The 15,837-nt window shown below is 41.7% G+C and overlaps 1 protein-coding gene across 1 annotated transcript in view; it reads left to right on the forward strand.

The window, feature by feature from the left end:
• CUNH1orf21 (chromosome unknown C1orf21 homolog) overlaps positions 1–15,837 on the forward strand; it is a 228,084-nt gene that overhangs the window by 17,147 nt on the left and 195,100 nt on the right. The gene's annotated exons all lie outside the window — the stretch shown is intronic.

The following is a 15,837-nucleotide window of genomic DNA, read 5'->3' on the forward strand; positions in this document are numbered from 1 at the left end:
CTAAGTCATCTTCATACTTTTCTTCTGTTTTCATTATATTTGAGTCTCTACCAAGTTTGCTTTAGGTTCAAATGTCAAGAACAATACTTTTCATTTCATATAATCTCAAGTGAGAGTTTTATGATACGTATGTGAAAGTAAAAATCCTTTGCAAGGGTTTTGATTTTTCACCTCTTTTAGGTATCATCAAATCTGAGACTAACCAAGTTCAAAATGAACCAAATAGAATTAAGTAAACTCCTGTAATTAGCAAGGAAGTAAAATGAGTACATCCAGAAATGAAAAGAAATGCGTCTGGGACTCATGCTGGTTTTCCACGACTTGATTAAATTCTGCAATGAAGACTTGGTTGTGGGGGGTGAGGAGGGTTTTTCTTTGGGTCTCAAATGTTGTCAGTCACAAGGGTGGGGTCAGAGTGAGGGTGAGGGAATGATACCTTTGGAAGAGAAGAAAAAGAAGTGCTGATGTTTATCGTCAGCTATAGTTCTTTGGAAAGTAGAATTTATACTAGAACTTGTGGCAGGTTCCTGGTTAAGTGGCAAAGAGGATCAGAATGATGAGGGAAATTCAGCTGGGCTAGCACTGCTTGGCTGCCTCACACAGCCTGAAGAGAACCTTGTCATTTACAGATATGCATTCAGACTGTTTCCTGATTGCTCCTTTTGGGGACTATTCAGGAAAAACTTGAACTTTTCTCTCTTCCATTGTGCTTTCATAAGCAGCTGCATGTGTATGAAAGAGTGAGGGACTCTTTTAGAGGCTCTGATCTACATTTGGATGGTTTGTGAAATAAAGTAGCTTTTTTTCAGCCTTTCCCCCACCCCTTTTTCTCTGTGGGATGGAGACTTTCAGTTGGTTCAAACTGTGGTTTTGTAACAGGGTGGTCCCCAGGAAAGGGGGAGGTTCCAGGTTCCCTGCCCCACCCAAATGCAGGGTGGAGCTGAGCAGGGAGAGAAGAAGCTGTAAAGGAGACTGAGAAGGAGGGAAGCAGAATAGAGCCAGAAGGAGGCCTGGAGGAGGCGCATGGAGCCTAGAGACACGTGAAGAAACTGCGCTTGCCTTTTGGTCATGGACTGGGTGACACAGATGTGGGTGAGACCCGTGGGGAGGTGACAATGGCAGCTTTTATCTTGATTTTGATTTTTCTCTTTTCCTTCCGGGCTTGTCTGATTGTTTCTGACCCTTTTCTGTGGGTCCCCACTGGAAGATGCTTTAGACTTGGGGCAGGCTTTGGGGACTTGCTCTGGGCCAATCCCATTTGGATGGAGTTTTACCCACGAGGGGACAGGTAACTTAGGGTTCTTAATTTAGAAACTATATTCTTTGCCTTTCCTGTATTGTTTCCTAATTGTATTAAAGTTCCTTCCCATTAAAGTCTCATATTTTGTGTTGATGTGGCGGATGGCAGAACCCATTTAGAACAGGGAGGTTTGTGAGGTTTGGGCTGCCTCTCTCCCTGCCCTGTAACAGTTTTAACATTTTACATGTATGAAGTGAATGGGAAAAATGGCATTTCCCACATTTGAGTGAATATATGATTACAGTTGATAGCATTTTTTTATCATTGAGGTAATGTTGGTTCACATGATTGTTTGTATTTGGGGAGTTTCTCACCCCCTCACCCTTCAGGTGTTATTCCCATCGTGCACCCACCACCAGAGCACCTGTGGCCCACCTTAGGGCCCACCTTGTTCTTACAATCCCCACCCCTCCCCCTCCGATTCCTCAATTATATAATTAAATTTCTAGGGTTAGTTTTAAATTTTGCCTTTGTCTATTCCTTTGTTCAGTTTCTCTATATTCCATTTAAAAGTGACACTATGCAGTATTTGTCTTTCTCCTTCTGCTTTATTTTGCTTATTAAAATCCCTTCCAGCTCCATCCAAGTTGCCACTAGTGGCATGGGTTTGTCTTTTTTGATTGCTGAGTAGTATCTATCCACTGTGTGCAAGTATATTGGGTAGCACTTACTATAAAAAATATCAGAAAATTTCCCAGATACAATTTTCTTTCTAAGCTAAAGGGAACTTCCCCAGCTCCCATCAGTGCCCATCACCCCCACTTAGTGCGACTGTGTGCCTCTATCAGAAGATGCAGGCGTTCTGGTTCACGTCCACAAACACCATTTCCCCTCTGTAGTAAATAAATTACATTGTCTTGGGTTTTTTTGATAACAGCTGTGATACATCTCTTACCTGCTTACCTTTGAAGCATAATGCCTTTTTTTTTTTTTTTTTTTAAAAAGATGGGATGGGCGGGTAAGCACTAGGTTACATAAGGAAATGCTACCTGGTCTTTAGAAAATCACACATGGCTATTGGGATGCCAAATGGACATTATATTTGAAGTGGCTATTTATTTTTTTTTATCAACTACAAAGAAATATAAATAAAAAGTTGTATTTCTTCATTGCACTGTTAACCATGATAAGGTCATGATAAATGGTTCCCAGAGTGAATTTTGTAGAGCACGGGCACATAGAGGTTCTAAGGGATGTCAGCTGAGGAGGAGAGCGGTGACCTTCCACTCTCAGGAATTAGAAACCATCAGGCCACCACAGGGAGTCTGGGTTCTCATTTTCACTTTTTACTAACTTAGATCTTTGTTATCTAAGCCAATCAACATAAGAAAGAACACTTGGAGTTTTCATAACCCAATGATGATAATACTGAGATTGGCCTGCTAAGAATGAGAAAAATATCCCAAATAGAAATTGTAGCAGTTCAGTGTTTCTTTGCTGGGTCTCTCGATGACTCAGTGTACTTGGTAATATATTAAAATTGTGCCATTAAAATTGAAATGTGTGTGTTAATGTTGTAATATCACAGTGAGGAAAGATTTATTTTTGTTAATGATAGTTTATTTGCAAATCAAACATAAAGCTGAACTGGAACATTATTTTTTGTTAACTAGACAGACAGCTGAATGAACAGAGAAGGTAAGTGCATTTATTCTGCAGCAGCAGCCCTTCTGGGTAGGGAGAATTGTGCTTGTTGGCAAACCATGCCGCCAAAGAGACTTCTGTATCTGAACAGTGAGACCCACTCTATCAGAGAGAAATGACAGGTCTGCCGGACTTCTTATTGCCTTAGTTTTTTTTTTTTTAAAGATTTATTATTTTTATTTATTTATACAAGCACTGGGTACAGTCAGAAGCGCGGGAGGGTGAGAGAATTCACCAGAGCCAGAGCAGGGAGCAGAGCAGGCAGAAGGACAGAAGTACACTGCTTAGGGGAGCAGCGGTCGGCAGGAGAGGTCTGCGCGCCATGTGGGACCCTCCTCTGGTGGCCGGGGAGCAGCCGGGGATCGAACCGGCGCTGCAGAGGCTGCGGGAAGCTTCGCAACCCAGCGCTCAACTGCTGCGCGCCACCGGGGAGGCCCTGCCTTAGTTTTTTTTTTTTTTTTTTTCCATTCATCATTCATTATTTTTAATCCAGGTAAATAAAGGATGATTATCTGGGCTACTGGCTGGGGCCTAGAGTTTGGCTAAATCAAGCTATAAGTGAAAATGTTTATCATCAAGGAAGAATTTTTGTTGCTAGGTGTTTGTGAGGAAGGAGGAGTCTCTGGTAAGCACATGGAAGTAGGAAGAGTCCCTGAGCCCCTCCATAGCCTGAAGGTGCAGGCCTGTCTTCCTCAGCCTTTGCTATCCTTTGGGGACAGTCTGACATTTGACAAAGTTGTGGTCAGCCTAGTCAGGTTTCACCACCTTTTTTTTTTTTTTTTTCTTGCATCTGAATCTGATGAAGTCTCATGCATAACAAAAATGGCCAGTGAGGCTCCTTTTATTTAATTCTGACAATTCTCCATCAGAAAGTTCCAGAACAAAGTCTGTGCCCTCACCACTGGGCTGGTCTCATAGTACCTGGATGGGTTTGGATGTCGGTGTTCTTTCTATCCTATACTATCACCACATATCAGCAGAGAAGGTGAAATATGGGTAGTTAATAACATTTCCATCTCCTGTTCACTCCCTCTCCCCCCATTTGTATTCAATTTTCTTTTTTCTTTAAAGACTTATTTATTTTATGCATACAAAAACTGAGGTACAGGCCAGAGGTGTGGGGGGTGAGAAGATTCACCAGAAACAGAGTGGGGAGCAGAACAGGCAGATCTACTGAAATACACTGCTGAGGGGAGCAGCGGGAGAGATAGGAGAGGTCTGCTGTGCCATGTGGGTCACATCCCTGGCCGGAGATCGAACTCGTGCTGCAGTGGCTGTGGATAGCTTCATAGGTTGCATCTTAACCCCTTGCACCACCAGGGAGGCCCTGTTTGCTCTTTTTTATGCCCTTTCTCAAGTAGCACTGCAGAGTATTGCCAACAGGAGAGAATAAAAATGTTTCTGTAGATTTGTCTTATCACAGGGAAAGACATAGCAGAATAGGGATAAATTATGGAAAATTGGCCAACTTCTGATTAATAAAAGTTATAGATGATGAAGTAGGGGTAGTAGGAATTTTATTCTTTCAACGCAATGGAAATAAAATATTCTTAAAGTTTACCATGTTATCTCATCTGTTATAAGATTTTTATTTAAGAATATGTTGTTCTGGCCAGCCAGAACAGTAAGAAAAATATAATTATATTAGAAAAGATCTGTGCATAGGTTGTTTATGTAAGAAATATGACTTTGGAAGCAATGTCCTGATAAGTATACCTGCATTTGGATAGGTAAAGACATTTCTGTAAGTCTTGGGAGGGAGGATTATGCTGTGGTAAAGCATGTTTTTCAGGCAGATCTCTTGGATTTTACACTTTCATCAAAACTTTTGAACATGTTGAATGATTTTGACCAAATTTGTATTTATACAAGATGTATCTTAGATTTTACCTGTGGCTTGATGTGCAGTGTTTGTAAAACAATGAACCCACTCATTCCAAATGGATATATTTCTGTAAATTGAAATGCAGTGTTATGAATTTTATGTGGGTGGAGGTGGCTCATGGCATGTGACAGTAGTGAATGAGAACTTGTGGTCAGTTCTCAGATTTTCTTTGAATATAGACTTAGAATTAGAATTAATTTTATATAACATAATAAAATGTTAATTCTCCAAAAATGTTACCTCTAAATTTCTGCATCAACTATAGTTGTTTCTTTCAGACAATTCAAAATTCCTACAGAGGTAATGTAAATATTTCCAAATTGGAGAAAATCCTCAAATCCTCTAATGAGTCTATTTTGTTACCATTTTTTTTTTTGCTTCAATATATATAGAAGCTTAAATTTGAATATATGTGGCTTATGGGAAGCTTGTGATCAGATGCAAGAACCCCTAAGGTCACATCTAGCTTTTAAATTTTGGTTTTTATCAGACTTGAAAACCTGCTGACTACTCTTGGCTCTACAAGGCTCTTCTGCAAATGGACTAGGGGGCCTTATTCCTTTATTCATAATTGCAAAATAATTAAGGATATTTATTCTTTATAGTAAATTGTGGCTACTAGAAACTATCCATGCTACTTTCATATTAGGATGTGGAGAGTTTCAAGGTCACCTTTCTTAAGCCAACTTAAGTAAAGATACTGTTTATGTGCATTTATTTTCTTTTTTTCCAAAGATTTATTTATTTATGCATACAAAAACCGGGGTACAGGCCAGAGGTGTGGGGGGAGTGGTGAGATTCACCAGAGACAGATGGGGAACAGAACACGCAGACCAACTGAAATACACTGCTGAGGGGAGCAGCGGGCAAAACAGGAAAGATCTGCTACGCCATGTGGATAGCTCCCTGGCCAGCCAGGGATCGAACTCATGCTGCAGAGGCTGCGGATAACTTCACAGTGCTGTGCTTAACCTGTTATGCCACCAGAGAGGACCCTATGTGCGTTTGTCTTAAGATGCCTCATCCTAAGTTTATTATGAATAATTACCAGGTTCTGTATGCTATTTCAGTTACAAACTAAAATTTGTCTTCGGTCCATTAAACTCACCTCTCAGTGTTCCAGACCTGGATGCAAGTATTCAAAACTTACCTGATGTATTATGCCTTGTGCTCATAGTAGAGTTGGATATATCTAAAATTATGCTGAGATGGTTGCATATTTAGAAACTACTTGATCTAGTTGCTCATTATCAAATAAAATTTGGACGAGAGCTGGGACAAATTGACTGCCCCACTCTGTCTTCCTTTGTGGTAGAAGTACAGTTTGGATTCCATAGCATGGATAATATAGATGGGTGTTTCTTTTGTCCCATGTTTTTTGTTTATTTTACTGCCTAATCTCCCACTTTTCAGTACTCCTGACAGATGAAACAAGGATTTCTGAGTAAACAGTGAGGCGAGGTTGAATAACCTCTCAAAAATAAACAGCATTGCCACCCACTGTAAAGGCAGGAGAATGTTAGTAGATCAGCTTTGGGTTTGCTTTGTAAGGACTGAAGACAGAAATGATGCACTCAGGGTTGGTGGACGCATCTTCTGCTTGAGACTGCCCTCACCGGTGGTGAACATCCCTTAGGAGAAGCCCAACACAGTCTAAATGATATGATGCCTAAGTACTTATTTATTTGCTTGGATCTTAAAGAAACACATTCATAAAGACAAAGAAACCAGAACAAAATTGGTGCAAGCACCAAACAGATGAAATCAGAAGTATGAAAAGCCAGAAAAGCATTCTAGATGGCCTTGCCTAATTTTATTAAAGGTAGTCTCCCAGTCTGTTCCTGAGCTCCCTGTAGCAATATGAAAGGAAGAAACATAGTTACAAGATTCAGATAAAAACGTGTCATTATCAGTGTGACTGCAGCTCATCCAGAGAGAAATTTCTCCTTGTGAAAGGATGCTGAGTGGTGACTGCTTAGCTTTGCTTAGGAAGATCCAAATGTTTTCCTGAGTCTTTTCTAGAAATAACTCTGTTGATGACTGCAGGCAGGGAGCAATGTAAGTCACCATGTCTTATACATCTAGAGGGATTAACTCCTGGGCTACAGTCATCCTACAGCCCCAAAGCCAGTTAAATAAATCTTATCGCTGCTGTTCTTCCTGTTATCTCTTTGTGGACTGATGTTCCCGGGGTGACCCTGCAGTGCCTGCCATGGACCGTGTTTTGAATTCTTAAAGGGAAGGAGTGATTTGAGCTGATTCTTGCATGTTGTGATGTATGTCTGTGCGCTTGTAATGTACATCTACTTATATGACAAAGTGTATGTGGGAGAAATTCTTGAAACTAATATTTGTCATCTAGGGGAAAGGATATCCTCACATCCAGATTAAAGTCTGCAGCGTGTTTGTGGTCAGTTCTTGAATTTACTTGAATGAAATCTCACAGTATTAATGATGACCTGAGAGTGAGTAGTTACTTTGGATCAGGATACATATTTTGTTTTCACATCTTAATGATTCCAAAGTTGATTTTTTAAGGTTCATAAGTGTATTTAAATTCTGGAATCTTTCTCTCCTGTTTTCAATAGCCAAAGAACATGGCAGTAAATTCCTGAAGTAGCAGTGTTGAACCCGAGTTGTCAGAGGAAGATACGCTATAACCCAAGGCATTGAGTCTGGATGTGGCTGACTGTCTCCCCGACCGCTAGTTTACAGAGAACGCTACAGGGAATCTTGGAAGGGGGTGAGACAAGAAGTGAGAGGGTGTCAGCTTTGCTCTTACACCTTCAACCTTGTAAAGAAATCATTCTGTCCTTGAAAATAGGACCTGGGAGTATGCAAGTGGTACCATGTCTTCAAGTCTTTTTTCTCACCTATATACTGCCAGAGAAGTCAAAGGAAATAGAAAAAGAGGAGTCTCAGAGTCAGGGAACAGGGTCAGAGGCAGGTCCCTCTGCCTCAAGTGGGACCTGTTTTACTGGGGGTAAAAAAAGGCCTTATGTGCACATTGCTGTTGCTTTCCTCCTGTTGGCCATTGTGTACCTGCTTGTGTGATTATTAACAATAACCTCAAGTGGATATACATACAAGAGATTTTGGGGGACAGAATAAGTGACTTAAGAACTTCTCTACAGCCTAACATTGGACCTAGAAGTTAATAAATGCACTCAATATTTGTGCAATATGTATTTGTATGGAGCTCTTCCTGCATATTAATTCCCAATTATTTGAGATGATATATTTCCTTATTGAATGTTGCAATCCATGCTCTGTTTGATTCACTTCATTTGGTGTTCTAGATTGATTTGCTTTTTGTTGTTATTGTTCCTTTGCTAAAATCTGAAAAAACTATTTGTTTTTTGATTTGATTGTTTATGATTTAGGAACTATAACTGATGCTTCCCATTAGTTTATTGGTTCTTTTGGCCACCATTTATACGATGCTTTCTTTCTTACCTGCATGGAGGGAAAGCAAAGCATTTTTACCCTCATTTCATTTTTCAACCTTTGAGGCAATTTGTTTCAGGTCACAAGTGCTAGGTGTTGGATTGGCCACATATTGAGTCAGGACTCCTGTCTTCTTGAAATTTTAATTTTCAAAATGATAGGATGTAAATTTCTATTCCTAATTCCCGCCCAGATATGTCACTGTTCTGGGCACTGGAGAGATAGAAATGAATATTATCAGTAAGTAAAATGGTGAGAATATTCAGTGACAATTTACTGTCATTGAACTTTTGAAATGAGACAGATTCTGAAGGCAATTCAGAGAGTTTCAAATGTATGTGAACAGCCCTCTTCTTCATGTTTCTGGAAGAGATGTGTACCAGTGGGCATTCTTGGGGTATATAAAGAACACTATGCAGGAATGAGGAGACAAGGACTCCCACTGCTGGTTTTGCTACTAACAAGCCTTGTGACCTTGAAAAATCATCTCACCTCTTTGGATCTGTTATCCTTAATTCATTACTGGATAAATATCTAGATGAGTTTTCAAACTTTGGTGCACATTAAATTCGCCCAGGAATCTTCTGGAAACAACAGTTCTTGGACTTTACTAGCAGGTTATCTGTCAAAGTAGGTCTAGGGAAGGAGCCCAGGAATTTACTTTTTACATGTGTTCTGTCTGATGGAAGTGGCCAGTGGACCACACTGTCAAAAATACTGGTGTAGGCCAATGTTTTCCAAATTGTGGGAGATGAACCATTGATGAGTTCTGCAATAAATTTAGTAGATTTTGAAAGGCTTTAAAAAATTTAAATGAAGGGAAGAGAAAATATCAGAGGGCTCATGGAGCAAAGATAATTAAAATGAGAAATTCACTGTCTACACTTTTAGGAGTTTATTACAGCAGTACTCCATTGCTGGGAATCACTGGGACTGTGGACCTGACATTGGACAGTGACAGTGGACCTGACATTCATCATTTTCCTGTAGCACTGATAGATCAGGGAGGTGACTTTACTGGGGAAGGGTTTTAATACTAATGGTGTCTTCCAAACTTCCCCAAGATAGAGGGGTTGATCCTGCCATTTCAGGCAAACTTTTTCTAAGTAGTATTAGGAAGCAGGAAGAAAATCCTAAGTCTTCTCCTTAGGTATGTAGTAGGAAACCTGCTTTCATTTATTGACAATAACTTGGGTATCATAGAATTAATAGCCCTGGGCCAAAAATATTGCCAGTGATTAGCTACATCATTCCACAGCAGCAGATTTTCTTCTTAAAGAGATGATTTATTGAAAAGATGCTTACTCCTAGCAAGCTGCACATCCTTCTTTCTTTGCTAAGTATTTTTTCACGAAATATCTTTGGGATGAATGCTCTCTAAAGCCATTTCAATTCTGAAATGATAAGCAAGACTTTCTTTTCAATCAGTTATTTGTCCCTTGAAGGAATCAAATTTTTTAAAAAATTTATTTATTTGGGCCTCCCCAGTGGTGCAGCGGTTGAGCGCTGGGTTGCGAAGCTGCCCGCGGCCTCTGCGGCGCCGGTTCGATCCCCGGCTGCTCCCCGGCCACTGTAGGAGGGTCCCACATGGCGCGCAGACCTCTCTGCCGCCTGCTGCTCCCCTCAGCAGTGTACTTCAGTCCTTCTGCCTGCTCTGCTCCCCGCTCTGGCTCTGGTGAATTCTCTCACCCTCCCACGCTTCTGACTGTACCCAGTGCATGTATAAACAAAACAAACAAACAAACAAACAAATAAATAAAACATGCCTCTATTAAAAAAAAAAGTTTAAAAAAAATAAAAAAAAATTATTTGTTTATTTTTATACAAGAACCAGGGTACAGGCCAGATGCGCAGGAGGGTGAGCGGATTCACCAGAGATAGAGCGGGGAACAGAACAGGCAGGCTGAAGAAATACACTGCTGAGGGGAGCTGCGGGCGAGACAGGAGAGGTCTGCTTCACTGTGTGGGATTCTCACTGGCCAGCCGGGATCGAACCTGTGCTGCAAAGGCTGCGGACAGATTCACAGTGCGGTGCTCAACCGCCTGCGCCACTACGGAGGCCCAGGAATCAAATGTTTTAATGCATTTTTTCATGGTAGTGAATTATTTTAATTTATGAGAATGACAACTGGGCAAGAATATAGTTTTGTGAAAATTAATCAAAATGTTAGATTGGGAGGTTGACAGAAACCATTAATTAAATTACACACACACGTATGTGTTCAAGTAGTTTTGGTGATTCCAGCATTCTTGCCGTTGCTTAAAAGCAAATGAAGGACAAGAATATTTATTAGCAAACGCTGAGCATTTTTTGACTTTCGCCTTCCTAATTAGGTTATGTTCCTGTAGGGTAAGGAAAAATGTCAGGCTTTTCTGCCCTCCCGCCATCAGGATAGATGATGGATCCTTGCGGTCCTGAATGCATGCCTGATGGCGGGCACCTGGAGTAGGGTGTGGGCATAGGTAGATGAGATTCACCTGGGCTAAGACTGTGCTTTTTAAGGGCGGTGTCACGGGGATGCCAGCTGCAGCAGAAGCCGAAAGAGAAGCCGAGAGAGAAGCAGAGAGGAAGAAGCAGAAGCAGAGAACGCCAGAGAGCCCAGATAGAGTGAGGATTTGCTGGGGGCTGGGAGGACTACCAGCCTCCCGGCCCCCCAGCACTCCTGCCTGCCATATGCCTGGTGAACCCCAATAAAATACCTGCAAAAACCACTGAGGACTCTGACTCTTCCTTTACCTGGTCTGCTGGATCTTAGAAAACCTGCTGTAGGGTAAGGAAAAATATCAGGCTTTTCTGCCCTCCCGCCATTAGGATAGATGAGGGTTCCTTGAGGTCCTGAATGCATGCCTGATGGCGGGCACCTGGAGTAGGGTGTGGGCAGATGTAGATGGGATTCACCTAGGCTAAGACTGTGCTTTTAAGGGCGGCGTCATGGGGACGCCAGCAGAAGCAGCAGTAGAAGCCGAAAGAGAAGAAGCCCAAAGCAGAAGCAGAGAACGCCAGAGAGCCCAGATAGAGTGAAGATTTGCTGAGGGCTGGGAGGACTGCCAGCCCCCCAGCACCCCTGCCTGCCATGTACCCGCTGAACCTCAATAAAAAACCTGCAAAACCACTGAGGACTCTGACTCCTCCTTTACCCGGTCTGCATGGGATCAGAAAACCTGCACTGTGTCCAGTCCTGCCTTTACACCTGCACTGTGGCCTGTCCTGCCCCTACAGTTCCTCATAAGAAAACCAGTTTGATGACCCTATTGCTCACACCTCATTTTTATGAAAAACAGTGTTACTCAACATGACTACCCACCTTAGTTGGCAAGCATGGCTCTCAATCCCTGCTGGTTGCTTCCCAGAATCAAATACACCTTCAGAGAATGACAACTTACTATCACTGAATTGTTGAAATGGGACAGATTCTGAAGGCCATTCAGAAAGGAGTTTAAAACGTATTGGAACAACCCTCTTCATCATGTTACTGCAAGAAGTGCTACTTTCTGAAGGTGACCACTCTAAAACATCAGTACCCTTAATGAAAAATTTCTGAAACATTTGTCTTCAAACCAAATTTGGTTACACTTAGTCAATGTTGATTGGCAGGTTACCAATGAAGGGCCTGGGGAGCGTGCCATTGAAATTAGACCAGTTTAACCAGCGACAAGGGCCCTTCATGGGCCATGAGTGAATTCATGAAAGTCACCTTTTTCTTTTTGTAGGGAATGCTGGTATTCCAGGTGATTTATATTCCACCTTCCTTTGTAGGGCGCAGCTTCAAGAATAGACTTGAGCCGTGGGAGAGTCAGAGTGGCCACTGTGTAAGGCAGGGCATGCTATAGGCGAGGTGGATTATTGTCCAAGTCATTTCCAGTGAAAAGGAAAGCCACATATAAAGAATATGGCCTTTTCTTGCAGAAGGGAAAACAGTCAAAATTTAGAGCTGCTTCCATAGCGACAATGCTATTTTTCCAAGTACAGTTAGAGCTCAAGTACACCCCTCCCCCAAAGACATCCATGTGTCAGGGTAGCTCCCAGTGGTTACAGAACACTTGTGAAGACTCTTAATTACAATTTCTTCCCTCAGGGATGACCTGTTTATTTTGTATTACTAACAGTAAAATTTTCTGCAAATAACAGGCTTTAGGATTGCTATCTTGATTAAAGCAATTTAAGCAGGGATTTAAAATTTGGAGTTTTTAACAGTGATCACGAATTCTTAGCGTTTATGTTAATCTAATTTTAGATATTTGAATTCAATTGAGAATTATTAAGTAAAAGAAAAACTCGCACTACCCATGTAATGCTTTGATGTTTCAGACGTTCTATCTGAATGAGACAAGTTCAATCAACATGTTCAGATTCCGTCTACCTCTGTCCCTGGTCTATGAGGTGGTTACCTCCCCTTGCTTAAAGGTGAAAGCAAATGTTTCCCTATGTAGTGCCTGGCTGAGAAACCATGGGGCGAATTTGATGAGATCTAGTGAACTGTATTGGAATAAACCAGGTCTGGGTACAAAGTGTCATCTGCTCTGTGTGGGACTCAGTAGGACCCTGGGCCTCTTCCTCTTTCCTCCCGTGTCTGTGCTTCTGGAGTTGGTGAAGGTGACTAAGGCATCCCCAGCCTTGCGTGACCAAATAGCCTGTTTTAAGCCATACCAGTGGGTGACTGGTTTCAACTGATTTCCCTGCTGCCTAAAAAGAAGCTGACCCCTCTGGAAGTTTCTGGTCATGGACCCTACCTCCTTTGTGGTTTTGTGGCAACTAAATTTTGGTCCCCTACTAAGATCATTCAGACACGAGGGCCTCTGAGAGAATTACCTGGCCCTGTCTGGGAACTGCTGGGCTCAGCATGTGAGTCGACATAGGTTCTCCTCTGTTGGGCTGGGGAATTGTCTTTTTTTTTTTTTTTTAAAAAGATTTATTTATTTTTATACAAGAGCTGGGGTATAGGCCAGAGGCACGGGAGGGTGAGAGGATTTACCAGAGAGACAGATTGGGGAGCAGAACAGGCAGAAGGACCGAAATACACTGCTGAGGGGAGCAGTGGGTGAGACAGGAGTGGTCTTCTGTGCCATGTGGGATTCTCACCGTCCGGGAATTGAACTGGCGCTGCAGAGGCTGTGGACAGCTTTACAGCGCTGCGCTCAACCCACTGCACCACCAGGGAGGCCCAGTGCCTGTCTTCTTAAATGCACTAATTTATAGGTAGGCTATTCTCATTTAGACTCAAAATTTGCAGGAAATACATAAGGTTGGGTGGCATTAGGCTTGTCTCCCTGGCTCAGTGGAGGGGCCAAGGATGATCCTGGTCGCATGGGTCCTGAGGGTGACTTGTGCTGAGTTCAGTAGGTCACACCTGTGCTTTCCTGCTCTGTTGGTTTGGTTTGGTTAGTATCAGAACGATGTCATAAGGATGACCACACATTTTATTATAACAGTATAGCTTCTTTCACAAAATTGTATTGCATTATTTTTAGTCCACATTTTCTCTGTGTGATTAGGACAATGTACCTGGAGTCTTTTCATGACATGTCTGTGGGGCCTTTCTGTTTTCTGAGGTTGTTGGAGAGATCCATTGGATTTATAATGAAGGAGATAGTGTGGTGTGCGGGGGGGTCATCTGAAACCTCTGGATCTGCAGAAAGCCCAGCATTCATCACAGTGTGGTCTTGGCTTTTAACAACTCTCTAAGCTTAAATTTCTTTAGGTTCCTTAAGACATTTGGGAGGATTATGATATCTTTTTAACAGGCTTTGGTGAAGATTAAATGACAAAACGTGTAAAACATGGTATCTGGTACAGAGTAAATTCTCAATAAATGGTAACAATTAGCCAATTAGTAACTCAGTTTCTTGGGTTAGTTTCTATGGGCAAATACCAGTTAATGGTTTACCAAGCAGAAGTACTATATACTTTATGGGCTCACAGCTGTTAGACTAGTAAAAGATCATATTCATTCATCTTGCAAGTATTTTTTCGAACCCCTGCTACACACCATACATATGAGATACATCAGTGAGTGGACAACATAGGAAAATCCCTGCCTTCACTGAGCATGCACTCTAGCTGAGGGAATAGTGAACAGAAAGATCAGTGTGTCCATTGTGTTATTTGTTGGAAAGTGTTAAGTACCATGGGAGAAAGAGAAAAAATGTATCTATAACATACATACAAATGAAACCAAAACACTTCAGCATAAATGACAGGTAATTTAGAGTGAATCTCATTGGAAGGGAAATATTCTGAGACTTGAAGGTGATGAATTAGCCATGCAGATATTTTGGGGAAAAGCATTCCAGATGGGGGCGGCCAGTGTAGAAAGAGGCCAATGTGGCCGCAGGGGATGAGTGAAGGGAAGAACAGGTGAGGGCACAGGGACCAGAAATGTGGGTGCCAGGGGGCCATTTTGTACAGCTATGATTTTTATGCTGAGAAGCAAAGGGAGAGTTCTGAGCAGAAAAGAATGATGTGATCTGACTTCACTGAATAGGATCACTCTGGCTGCAGCTTGGAGAACAGTAGAGTTGGAGAACACTGATCTTGGGAGCCACCTTTAACCCCTTCATGTTAGAATAGAATTTGGAATCAGAATTCAAATCCCAAGTCCCTTGCTCTACGACCTAGGGCATCATAGATCCAAGAGTGAAGGAAATCTTTAGGGAAATCTTGAAAATAGCCTGTTACTCTCTATGAACCAAGATTTAGGCTGCATGAGAAGGAAAAAAAAATGCCAATTCCGTTTGTTTTAATAGTGGTATGCCTTTGGGAGATGAAATTTGAGGCATTTTTTTCTAGCCTAAAATTACTTTTGGGGTGTTTTTCCATATAGTTCTGGATTTGTAGATGGATACTTCAAATAAAAGATGAGATTGCATTAGTTTGGCTGTGACATTTTATTAGACTTAAAATCTCACAGTCTGGTTAGCTGTGCAGCTTATTGTCAGCAGTTTGTGAACCAAAATACTTCATTGTTGTTAAACAGGGTGGTTTGTGATAATCTATCATCTTTACCTAAAGAAAGATAGCATCGTTAAGATACATACTTTAATATTGTTGGTAGGAAAAATAACTTATTTTAATAGGCTTGCCTTCTTGTTAGCTCTCTCATATTTAATTATGGTCATTGTTCCATATCCTCTACTTTAGGGATATCCCCCCAAATGTTCTATTTGGCATCAAAATGTACTTTTATCTTCCCTGTTACTTAACCTGAATTTGTTAAAAATAAGTTGATGCCCCAAATCCCCCCCAAAGTAAAAAAAAAAATTAATCCCTCTTTAACTCTAGTTTTGTAAGTAGTTTTAAGTTCATGATTTTTTTTTTTTTATAGAGGCATGTTTTATTTATTTGTTTGTTTGTTTGTTTTTTGTTTATACATGCACTGGGTACAGTCAGAAGCGCGGGAGGGTGAGAGAATTCACCAGAGCCAGAGCGGGGAGCAGAGCAGGCAGAAGGACCGAAGTACACTGCTGAGGGGAGCAGCGGGCGGCAGGAGAGGTCTGTGCGCCATGTGGGACCCTCCTCCGGTGGCCGGGGAGCAGCCGGGGATCGAACCGGCGCCGTAGAGGC

This window comes from Talpa occidentalis, unplaced genomic scaffold (assembly GCF_014898055.3).
Source record: "Talpa occidentalis isolate TD23 unplaced genomic scaffold, MPIMG_talOcc4v2.1 talOcc4.12, whole genome shotgun sequence".
NCBI classification, from domain to species: domain Eukaryota; kingdom Metazoa; phylum Chordata; class Mammalia; order Eulipotyphla; family Talpidae; genus Talpa; species Talpa occidentalis.